Source organism: Balaenoptera ricei, chromosome 15 (assembly GCF_028023285.1).
Source record: "Balaenoptera ricei isolate mBalRic1 chromosome 15, mBalRic1.hap2, whole genome shotgun sequence".
Classification (NCBI taxonomy): Eukaryota; Metazoa; Chordata; class Mammalia; order Artiodactyla; family Balaenopteridae; genus Balaenoptera; species Balaenoptera ricei.
This window is the reverse complement of record NC_082653.1, coordinates 76,119,094-76,131,780: the sequence shown is the minus strand read 5'-3', so window position 1 is coordinate 76,131,780 and position 12,687 is coordinate 76,119,094. Positions and strand designations below refer to the sequence as shown.

Sequence of the window (12,687 nt, the reverse complement as noted above, 5' to 3'; positions counted from 1 at the left end):
TGTCCCCTCGCTTGGGTTCCTGCCTGTGGAAACGTCTCTCCTCCTTTTCCCAATGCTGTCATTCCTGCCAGGGCCTCCTGAACGTAGTGGGGACACTGGCGCCCCTCGGTCTGTGTTTAATGGAGTGCATTTCCCAGCCGAGTCGCTCCCTCTACCTGGGTGTCAGTTTCTTCACCCTGGCAGGTGGGGGTGCCTAGAAGACATCTAAGACCTCCTCCGGCACCCCAGTCCAGGTGCCTGCACCCCCAGTTTGCCCTGCCTCGCCTTTCCCCGCTTCCTTCTGCTGAAGCTGTGCTGTACCCTAATCCTCGCCAGCAGGATACATTGTGTACCGTGGTTCATCCTACGCTAATAATGTAATTATGTGCTTATAGGATCAGGTCAGCGGAATACCAGCCAGGACAGGAAATAAATCAAAGCTGGGCGTTGCAGGGAGAAGGTCCAAAATGTCTCTTCAGCAAGCCCCCACTGGGCTCCCAGCCCAGGGCGTGAGGCCTCCTAGCTGGACCAGGGAAGGAATTTGATGCAGCTGCCCAGCTGTTAATTCGAGGGCAAGTGCGGACAGGCCCAGCCCTCCCAGACCAGCTGCCCCTGGGCCTGGTCACCAACTAGCGTGGAAAAATGGGGTCCGCCACTAAGGGCACTTCACAGGTTTCTGGGGCTTCCTCCTGTCCAAAGGAAGCCTGGATCTTAGTCTGGTGTGGCTCTCATACCCATGTTAAAGAGCAGAGAAGCACCAAGGTGTTCATGACCTTGCTAGTCAGGCATGCTAACTAGCTCCTTAGTGCTTGACTAAGAGACTAGAACTGGTCTTCTGACCCCAGAGAGAAGTGATTTTCACTCCACTCCATGCCTCCTCCAGTAACTGCCCGTCACTCTGGTTCCTTCGGAGCTGAGGGATCGGGGCGGTGGGTGGGGGCGTGGATGCTGGCGCTGGGGCGAGCACAGGTCACTCCCTTAGATGGTGCTTTTGGTATGGTGGGTAATTTAATTCCCACGACAATACTTTTCAGTAGATATCATTCTTCCGATCTCTTAGTCATGAGCAAACTGAAGCCTGTGTAAGTAATATGGTTGAATAAGCAATAGTTGGCTCCCTACATGGGGCCCTGATCTTGCGTTCTACCTGCTGGATCCTACTTCCCATCCATCCTGGTATCTCTCGAATTGCAGTGGCCTGAACAGATCCATCTCCACACTGCCAGCGAGGGAAGGCTTTGGTAGAAGTGGGTGGGTCGTTGCAGGAGAATGGTATTCACCTCTGCCCTTTGTTTTCTGCCTCTGGCTTTCACAGATGCACGGGGAACTCCTCTCTCCCAACTGTGGGAAACATTTGCTTATGGAAAAAAATACCTTTCCCAAAGTGAGGGGCTGGCTTTGAAGGGAAGTGTTCTTTGGGGGATGGCTTAGGACTGCGAAAGCTGGCTCTGAGAAAAAAGGAGAAAGAATTCTAAGTATTAAGGAGAAACAAGGATGTGGTTTGGGGAGGACCCCCAACCTCACCCTCGTGGGGGCAGCTGGTAGCTTGGCCACTAAGAGCCACTTTTCTCAGGCCCCAATGACTCTGAGGATTCTACTCTGGGGGCAGCTCTGGAGGGGTGTCAAGTCATTGATTTTTAACCACTAACTCTTGGGTTGAAAGGGGAAGAAATAGGATGAAAATAAGGGAGAAAGGAGATGGGGGAAGGCAAGAGGGAGGAAGCAGACCCACGTGAAACAGGCCAGGGCGGCGGAGAGCTGAGTGATAGTCACACCCCACTGACCGGGGCCCATCACTTTCCCGTCTCTACTGGCAGGATGGGCTTTCCAAGGGGGAGACCGTGAGCAAAGGATTTGTTCATGGAAATCCCATGGAAGAGTAAATGAGGCAGAGGCCCCCTCTCATCTCTTTCTGGAAGCTCTCACTGCCAGGGGCCCTTTCCCATCCAAGAACCTCCCAGGACCTGGATTCCATTAAATACCATGAGGTAAAATACTTTTTAACCATCTGCAAGGTTTGAACTGTTAAAGGCCCACGTCAGTGGTTCTCAAAATGCAGCCCCTGGATTAGCACCATTGACAGCATCTGGGAGCGTGTTAGAGAACCGCAGAGGCAGCTAAACTCAATAACAGTGGGTTGGAAAGCATCTCTCCTTCGGCAGTTATCCTCTGGCTGCCGATGCCCAGCTAAAGTGCCCTTGTCCTGGAGAAGCAAGGACAGAGCAACATTTACCAAGCACATGGCAAGTGCCAGGTACGGCGGCAAACACCTCACAAGACACCTCTGTTTTGCCGAGGGAGAAACTGAGGACCAGAGAACTTCAATGACTTACTTGCCCAAGACTGCACCACTACAAGGTAACGGGGCTGGCATATATGAACCCAGGTCTGACTGCTTCTCTTCTGACTCAGAGTTTCTCTGGAGAAGCCGTCTTCCTTGGGAGATCTGCCCCACTGGGAAACTGAGTCCAGGAGACCGGTCAGCAGAGGCAGTGTTCTAAAGCCCTTAAGTTCCTTTGAGTAGAGCAGCAGTTTTCATATCTTTTGATCTAGGAGTGTCTTTGCATTCTGAAAAATTATCGTGAGCCTCAAAAAGCTTTTGTTTCTCTGTGTGTGTGATATCCAGTGATATTTGCCATGTTAGAGGGTAGAGCTGAGAAATTTTAAAAATACTAATTAATTCATTTTAAACAACAATAAACCCATTACACATTAACATAAATAATGTGCTTGGGGAAAAAGAAAGCAACCCAGATTGTTTTTTAAATAGTGAGAAAAAGGCATCGTTTTACATTTTTGCAAAACTCTGTAATATCTGGCTTCACAGAAGACAGCTGGATTCTCATAGCTGCGTTTAATCTGTTGTGATAACCCATGTCATGTAGCTTCTGGAAAACTCCACTGTAGGCTTGTGACAGAATGAGAGTGCAAACATGTTCATATTATTTTCAAGTAGTTTTGATCTTGCAGATGCCTTGAAATGTCCTCGGGGACCCCAGAGGTCCCTGGACCTCACTTTGAGAAGGGCTGGGTGCTTGTAGGTGCTCAGTTTTAGAGTCCATCTTTCATAAGTAAATACTGGATCATCACATCATCACATTTAATTCTTACAACAACCCCATTTTGCAGCTTTGGAAACTGAGGCATGACGTGGCTATAAGACTCACCTCAGATTCCACGTCAGCTCAAGAGGTGGAGCTGGAGTTTGATTCCATGTCTGGTCCTAAAGCCTTTTCTTAAATTGAAGTAGAGTTGATTGACAGTATTGTGTTAGTTTCAGGTGTGCCGCAAAATGATTCAGTTATATATATAGTCTTTTCCAGATTCTTTTCCATTATAAGTTATTATAAGATAGTGAATACTGTTCCCTGTACTATACAGTAAATCCTTGTGACTTACCTATTTTATATATAATAGTGTGTATCTGTTAATTCCATACTCCTAATTTATCTCCCCCCCCCTCCCTTTCCCCTTTGGTAACCATAAGTTTGTTTTCTATATCAGTGAATCTGTTTCTGTTTTGTAAATAAATTCATGTGTATTATAAGTGATATCTGAAGCCCTGCTTTGAATGACTGTGAGAGACACCCTTCCTTCAGAGCCCAAAGAGCAAAGTCAACTCCTGGGGTGCCACGTGCCGTGGGGACCTTGGGACTGTTTAAGACTTTCACACCACGATAGCCTCATCATTCAGGGTCCTCCAGCAAGCAGACACCAAGACAGGAATTAGACATGCAGATTATGGGAAAAGCCCACGAGGGAAGATAGGAAGGAAGCAGGCACAGGCTGGGGAAGGCATGAGACAGTAATGCAAGTCTGACCCCATGAAGGAGAGAGAAAAGGAAGGAAGGTCTGGGGCTGTGTGCGGTGCTCTGACGAGGCCCGGCCAGGGCGCCAAGTATCCCAGGAGCGGGCCTGCCTGAGTGTCCCCGGAGCGCTCAGATGGCTGGGAAGCACAGCCTCAGTGTAAAGGTAGCGATCGTCTATCTCGGGGCGCACCAGCTGGGGCCCAGCAGGAGCTCTGGAGGTGCATTTCCATGGCTGCCACATAGCAATGCTTTCCCTGGTTAGAACCAGAGGCCTCCTGGGTTTGACTCACGAGGATGGCAAAACAATCACGCCGACACACGTGGGCAGACAGAGTGATCCACCCAGGAAATGCCGCTGGGCTCCTTGGCTTTCAAGCTTCAGCTGGACTCTCTCCACGGGCTCCACAGAAACATGCCCTCTGAAGCTGCTCACAGGAGGAGTGCAGTCCTTCTGGGGAAGATGCTGGGAGCCGTCACACTGCCCACTGGCAGGCGAGAAGGAGACAGAATCTGGATGCAGGGCCAGACACAGACATGGAGACGAAACACAAGTCATCAGAGAAAAGAAGGGAGCACCCCCCCCCCGAAGACTGGGCCATGAGGAGGTAGGAAGAAGGCCCAGGGATATGGATAAGCTGAGCCAGGCTCCAGGAGGAGGATTCAATGGCCTGCAATTGGTTGGACCATAACAGGGCTGAGATGCCAGGACAAAGCAGGGGTGAGAGGCAAAGTTGGGCTTAGCAGAGAGACACACCAGGATGCCCAAGGCTGGCCACTGAATGCTGTTCAAGCACATACACTAGAGAGAAACTGTGGTATGAGGCCCCATATTCTGTGCTTCCTCAACATCTGGGAAAAGCAGAAGGGCCTCCAGTGGTCTAATTGCAAGTTCCCCTCCACACTCTGCTCCTGTGGATAAGATATGCCAGCCAAACCACGCTCCTTATCAAACTGACCAGGCACAGTTCCTGCTTTTCCTGAGTAGTGGGTCTCCGTTCCCTCCAGCTCATGGAATTATTCAAACAAGCCAATCACATCTTCCTGTGGGAACCAGGGTTCACCCCACCCTCTTGCAACTACAAAGCCTGCCTTGCACAGCCCCTCCTTGTTCATTCGGCTGCCCAGTGCAACCCCGTGTGGTCTTGTATGGTGTGCAATGTCCTCTTCCCCCCAGACTATGAGTACATGTGATTGAGAAACAGCTGTTGATCTCATCTGCCCAGTGTTGTGTGTTTGGCCATCTCCCTAGCCCTAGGGCAGGAATCCCTCCCTCACCAATGGGATGAACAAGAGGTGATTGAAACAAGAACAGACTTCATCCATGCCCTCAAGGAGTCCAGCTGGGAAGACAAGATGTGAAAGATAACAAAGTGTTAAGTGAGCTGCACAGACCAGACAAGAAATCAGTCATTCAACAAATAGGAAGTGAGCCCCCACTATGTGCCAAGCACTGCTCTAGGCCCTGGAAACCCAAGTCTGAAGAAAACAGACAAACTCCCTGCCTCCACAGAGCTTATATCCTGGGAGCTCTAAGTGGTAGGGAGACAGACAATATGGGTTAGGAAGAAATGTAAGCAGAGTACAAGAGATGGAAAGACCAGGGTAGAGGTGGGGTTGTTATCTGGTTTACACAGGATGCTCATGGAAGATCTCTCTAGTGAGGAGATATGCAAACAGGAACTTAAAGAACGTGAGGCAGCAAGCCACATGAGAAACTGAGGGAAGAGCATTCCCAGCAGAGGGAACAGCCAGGGCAAAGGCTGTGAGTTGGAGGAGAGGATGAGGGCTTGCTGTGCACTAGGAACAACCGGAAGAGGAAGACTTGAGTAAACTTGGAGAATGGGCAAGTTTTGACCAAAGGAACTTGTGGGATCCTATGTGGACCTCTTCCATCAGCCTCTTACGGTGTGCCCAGGAGCTCAAGAGATGTGTAAAGGGGGCCCGGCAATAGCTGGACTTTGACTGCAGACTGCAGTCTGAGAAGTCTCTGCAGATCCCCATTCCTACCCCTGCTTTACAGGACTTGGACCTTAACAACTTGTACCAGCTCTAGACCGGATTCCAGATTTCTCCAGCAACAGGACAGATTAGGGATCATGTTAGGGGCATAGATGTTTGCCTCTATGTCCCCACCCACTTCTGTTGAGAGCCAACAGCCTCCTTCCCACCGGCAGTGTGGGGTTGCCCCTCTTCCACGAAGGAGCTCACCACATCCCTCCTCTCTCCAAGAGCAAGGCAGTGTGCTTAACACCATGAGACACTCTCTGAGCCTCCTCCAAACTGTGGGGTTCTTCAGAGCCATCCTCTTCCACAGTCAACTATTCATTCAACAATTATTGAGGTCTGGGCAACTCTGCTGGGTGCTGGGCAGACAGAAATGAAAAGATGGACTTGGAGCTCATGCGTGATTTATCCAGCAGGCCAAGATCCCTTGCAATCCCAAGGCTTACAGCTCTTCAGGGTTCCCAGAGGTCACTGTGCTCATTTAAATGCCCAGCTCCTGACTTCCCCGGTGGTCCAGTGGTTAAAACTCCTTAACCAATGCAGTTTCCAATGCAGGGGGTATGGGTTCAATCCCTGTTTAGGGAAGTTCCGCATGCCACATGGTGCGGTCAAAACAAACAAACAGGGCTTCCCTGGTGGCGCAGTGGTTGAGAATCTGCCTGCCAATGCAGGGGATACGGGTTCGAGCCCTGGTCTGGGAAGATCCCACATGCCACGGAGCAACTGGGCCCGTGAGCCACAACTACTGAGCCTGCGCATCTGGAGCCTGTGGTCCGCAACAAGAGAGGCCGCGATGGTGAGAGGCCCGCGCACCGCGATGAAGAGTGGCCCCCACTTGCCGCAACTAGAGAAAGCCCTCGCACAGAAATGAAGACCCAACACAGTCATAAATAAATAAATAAATAAATAAATAAAAGAACGTGAATTTCTTAAAAACAAAAAACAAAAAACAAAAAACAAAAACAAACAAACAAAAATAGTAATAAATGCCCAGCTCCATCACTGGGAGCCAAGACCATGACCCCCCGGCTAAGCCAATGGAATAGCTACTCCTCCACCCTGAAGCAGACATCCTGCTGTGGACACATGGCCTCCACACACACGTGCATGCAAATGTGCGTGCACACACACACACATGCACACACACACACATGCACACACACACACAGAGCCCTTTCCCTGCATAGGATTTCTGCCTTCCGAGCTAGCTCCATTACCTCCTTTGTACTTTTACTGTGATTAAATTTATTTAATATATTACATATATGTATGTTGGTATAATACATATACTATACATGTATAAAACATGCATAAGATGTATCTGTACACACTGAGGCATTTGTGGGTCAAGTGATGTAACACCTGGAATTGGCTTTAAAGCATCTAATGCTCCCCCAAATTGGGAGGCATGCATATACGACACAAAAATAGCAAAAGCAGACAATTGTTGAAGCTGGGGTTTATCATACTATTGTCTCTACTTTGGAGAATGTCTGAAAATTTCCAAAATAAAAAGTTAAACGGAAGTAAATAAAGCAAATAGGCAAAGAATTATGAAGCAAATTCCAGGTAACTACCATGTAGGTCAAGAAATAGAAAATTGCCAGCCCCCCAAATCCTCTCTCCCCTCACCACACAGAACCATTATTCTAGCTTCTGTGATAATCATTTCCTAAGTTGCTTTATAGTTTCACTACCTAGACAATATAATCTAGTGTTGCCTGTAATTGAGCCCTGTAAGTGAAATCACATAGTATGTGTTCTTTTGTGACAAGAGGGAGAAAGATGTGAAGATATGGGGAAAGAGCATGGCTGAATTGGGAAGGGTTTGTATGAATTGGGAAACTGAAGCCCAGAGAGGTGGAATTCTCACCCCTGGTCCCACAAGATGAAGAGGCTGGACGCCAGGTCTCCTGATATCAGGGCAGAGCTATTCTGCTTACCTAACAGTTTTGTTCAAGGTCATATATTCAGCAGTAGGACTGGGAAGAGGACCATCATAACAGCTTGAATGAACTTCATGAGGACTTCTGGCCACCAGGAGGATCTGCACACGAAGCAGGTTGCTCAAGGTGGATTCAGCTCAAGGAGGTGTAGTTTGTAAAGGACCAAAGTACTTTCATACAGAAGTGACAGAGAACACAACTCCTAGGGAGTAACTTTAAGGACAGTATCATAGGAAGGGGAGCCAGTGCTTTACTTCACAGAAATTTATGCAGTATGTGACCTACGATGTAGGTAGGCTGAATAACGGCCCCCAACAGGTCCATGTGCTAATACCTAGAATCTGTGGATGTTACCTTACATAGCAAAGCCTTTTCAGATGTCATTAAATTAAGGATCTTGAGATGGGGAGATTATCCTGGATTACATGGTGGTCCCTAAATGCAAGCACAAGTGTCCTTATAAAAGGGAGGAAGAGGGAGATGACAGATAGAAGAGGAGAAGGGAATGTGATCACAGAGGTAAAGATTGGAGTGATGCAGCCACAAGCCAAGGAACACCAGCCCCCACCAACATAAGAAGAAGCAAGGAACGAGTTCTTCCTTAGAGACTGCAGGGAGAGCACAGCCCTGCCAACATCTTGATTTTGGCTCAGTGAAATTGATTCCAGACTTCTAGCCTCCAGAACTGGTGAGAGAAATCTGTATCATTCTAAGCTACCAAATTTGTGGTAATTTGTTACAGCGGCTGTAGGAAAATAATACAGATGTATGTATTGACTATCTACAGTTCTAGGTACTTGTGATAAAAGAATAAATTAGACATAGCCCCTGATGTCAAGAATTCTAAATAGTCTGATGGAGGGAGAGATGTGTGAAGGAAGGCTTCCTTGGAAGAGGTGATGCTTGAGCCCAATCTAAAAAGAATGAGCATTCTTTTTATTTCTTTTTCATCTCTGATTGTTGTGGCTAAAACTTCCAAAACTATGTTGAATAATAGTGGTGAGAGTGGGCAACCTTGTCTCGTTCCTGATCTTAGTGGAAACGGTTTCAGTTTTTCACCATTAAGAACGATGTTGGCTGTGGGTTTGTCATATATGGCCTTTATTATGTTGAGGTAAGTTCCCTCTATGCCTACTTTATGGAGAGGTTTTACCATAAATAGGTGTTGAATTTTGCTGAAAGCTTTTTCTGCATCTATTGAGATGATCATATGGTTTTTATCCTTCAGTTTGTTAATATGGTGTATCACATTGATTGATTTGTGTATATTAAAGAATCCTTGCATTCCTGGGATAAACCCCACTTGATCATGGTATATGATCCTTTTAATGTGCTGCTGGATTCTGTTTGCTAGCATTTTGTTGAGGATTTTTGCATCTATGTTCATCAGTGATACTGGCCTTTAGTTTTCTTTTTTTGTAACATCTTTCTCTGGTTTTGGTATCAGGGTGATGGTGGCCTCATAGAATGAGTTTGGGAGTGTTCCTCCCTCTGCAATATTTTGGAAGAGTTTGAGAAGGATAGGTGTTAGCTCTTCTCTAAATGTTTGATAGAATTCGCCTGTGAAGCCATCTGGTCCTGGACTTTTGTTTGTTGGAAGATTTTTAATCACAGTCTCAATTTCAGTGCTTGTGATTGGTCTGTTTATATTTTCTATTTCTTCCTGGTTCAGTCTCAGAAGGTTGTGCTTTTCTAAGAATTTGTCCATTTCTTCCAGGTTGTCCATTTTATTGGCATGTAGTTGCAGTAATCTCTCATGATCCTTTGTATTTCTGCAGTGTCAGTTGTTACTTCTCCTTTTGCATTTCTAATTCTGTTGATTTGAGTCTTTTCCCTTTTTCTCTTGATGAGTCTGGCTAATGGTTAATCAATTTTTTTTATCTTCTCAAAGAACCAGCTTTTAGTTTTATTGATCTTTGCTACTGTTTCCTTCATTTCTTCTTCATTTATTTCTGATCTGATGTTTATGATTTCTTTCCTTCTGCTAACTTTGGGGGTTTTTTGTTCTTCTTTCTCTAATTGCTATAGGTGTAAGGTTAGGTTGTTATTTGAAATTTTTCTTGTTTCTTGAGGTAGGATAGTATTGCTATAAACTTCCCTCTTAGAACTGCTTTTGCTGCATTCCATAGGTTTTCGGCTATTGTGTTTTCATTGTCATTTTTTCTAGGTATTTTTTGATTTCCTCTTTAATTTCTTCAGTGATCTCTTGGTCATTTAGTAGCATATTGTTTAGCCTCCACGTGTTTGTATTTTTTACAGTTTTTTTCCTGTAATTGATATCTAGTCTCATAGTGCTGTTGTTGGAAAAGATACCTGATACAATTTCAATTTTCTTAAGTTTACCAAGGCTTGATTTGTGACCCAAGATATGATCTATCCTGGAGAATGTTCCATGAGCACTTGAGAAGAAAGTGTATTCTGTTGTTTTTGGATGGAATGTCCTATAAATATCAATTAAGTCCATCTTGTTTAATGTATCATTTAAAGCTTGTTTCCTTATTTATTTTCATTTTGGTTGATCTGTCCACTGGTGAGAGTGGGGTGTTAAAGTCCCCTACTATTACTGTTACTGTTGATTTCCCCTTTTATAGCTGTTAGTGTTTGCCTTATGTATTAAGGTGCTCCTATGTTGGGTGCATAAATATTTACAATTATATCTTCTTGGATTGATCCCTTGATCATTATGTAGTGTCCTTCTTTGTCTCTTGTAATAGTCTTTATTTTAAAGTCTATTTTGTCTGATAAGAGAATTGCTACTCCAGCTTTCTTTTGATTTTCATTTCCATGGAATATCTTTTTCCATCCCCTCACTTCCAGTCTGCATGTGTCCCTAGGTCTGAAGTGGGTCTCTTGTAGACAGCATATATACGGGTCTTGTTTTTGTATCCATTCAGCCAGTTTGTGTCTTTTGGTTGGAGCATTTAATCCATTTACATTTAAGGTAATTATAGATATGTATGTTCCTATTACCATTTTCTTAATTGTTTTGGGTTTGTTATTGTTGGTCTTTTCCTTCTCTTGTGTTGCTTACCTAGAGAAGTTCCTTTAGCATTTGTTGTAAAGCTGGTTTGCTGGTGCTGAATTCTCTTAGCTTTTGCTTGTCTGTAAAGGTTTTAATTTCTCCATCCAATCTGAATGAGATCCTTGTTGGGTAGAGTAATCTTTTTTTTAAACATCTTTATTGGAGTATAAATGCTTTACAATGGTATGTTAGTTTCTGCTGTATAAAAAATTTGGAACACTTCACAATTTGCATGTCATCGTTGTGCAGGGGCCATGCTAACCTTCTCTGTATCATTCCAATTTTAGTATATGTGCTGCCGAAGCAAGCATGCTGGGTAGAGTAATCTTGATTGTCGGTTTTTCCCTTTCATCACTTTAAATATGTCCTGCCACTTCCTTCTGGCTTGCAGAGTTTTTACTGAAAGATCAGCTGTTAACCTTATGGGGATTCCCTTGTATGTTATTTGTTGCTTTTCCCTTGCTTTTAATATTTTTTCTTTGTATTTAATTTTTGATAGTGTGATTAATGTGTCTTGGCATGTTTCTCCTTGGATTTATCCTGTATGGGACTCTCTGCGCTTCCTGGACTTGATTCCAAATCAGAAAAGCAGAAGTAAAATTGTCACTGTTTGCAGATGACATGATACTATACATAGAGAATCCTAAAGATGCTACCAGAAACCTACTAGAGCAATGAATTTGGTAAAGTAGCAGGATACAAAATGAATGCACAGAAATCTCTTGCATTCCTATACACTAATGATGAAAAATCTGAAAGAGAAATTAAGGAAACATTCCCATTTACCACTGCAACAAAAAGAATAAAATACCTAGGAATAAACCTACCTACGGAGACAAAAGACCTGTATGCAGAAAACTATAAGACACTGATGAAAGAAATTAAAGATGATAGAAACAGATGGAGAGATATACCATGTTCTTGGATTGGAAGAATCAACATTGTGAAAATGACTATACTACCCAAAGCAATCTACAAATTCAATGCAATCCCTATCAAACTATCAATGGCATTTTTCACAGAACTAGAACAAAAAACTTCACAGTTTTTATGGAAACACAAATGATCCCGAATAGCCAAAGCAATCTTGAGAAAGAAACACGGAGCTAGAGGAATCAGGCTCCCTGACTTCAGACTATACCACAAAGCTACAGTAATCAAGACAGTATGGTACTGGCAGAAAAACAGAAATATAGATCAATGGAAAAGGATAGAAAGCCCAGAGATAAACCCACACACATATGGTCACCTTATCTTTGATAAAGGAGGCAAGAATATAGAATGGAGAAAAGACAGCCTCTTCAATAAGTGGTGCTGGGAAAACTGGACAGCTACATGTAAAAGAATGGAATTAGAACACTCCCTAACACCATACACAAAAATAAACTCAAAATGGATTAAAGACCTAAATGTAAGGCTAGACACTATAAAACTCTTAGAGGAAAACATAGGCAAAACACTCTATGACATAAATCACAGCAAGGTCCTTTTTGACCCACCTCCTAGAGAAATGGAAATAAAAACACAAATAAACAAATGGGACCTAATGAAACTTAAAAGCTTTTGCACAGCAAAGGAAACCATAAAAAAGACAAAAAGACAACCTTCAGAATGGGAGAAAATATTTCCAAACAAAGCAACTGACAAAGGATTAATCTCCAAAATATACAAGCAGCTCATGCAGCTCAGTATCAAAAAAAACAAACAACCCAATCCAAAAATGGGCAGAAGACGTAAAAAGACATTTCTCCAAAGAAGACATACAGATGGCCAATAAACACATGAAAGGATGCTCAACATCACTAATCATTAGAGAAATGCAAATCAAAACTACAGTGAGGTATCACCTCACAGTGGTCAGAATGCCATCATCAAAAATTCTACAAACAGTAATTGCTGGAGAGGGTGTGGAGAAAAGGGAACCCTC

At 44.4% G+C, this 12,687-nt stretch overlaps 1 non-coding gene across 1 annotated transcript; it reads right to left on the bottom strand.

The window, feature by feature from the left end:
- Positions 1-10,965: 10,965 nt before the first annotated feature.
- Positions 10,966-11,071, bottom strand: LOC132350084 (U6 spliceosomal RNA). The gene has a single exon (XR_009497836.1). It is a non-coding gene; the product is annotated as a U6 spliceosomal RNA (small nuclear RNA).
- Between the last annotated feature and the right edge of the window lie 1,616 nt (positions 11,072-12,687).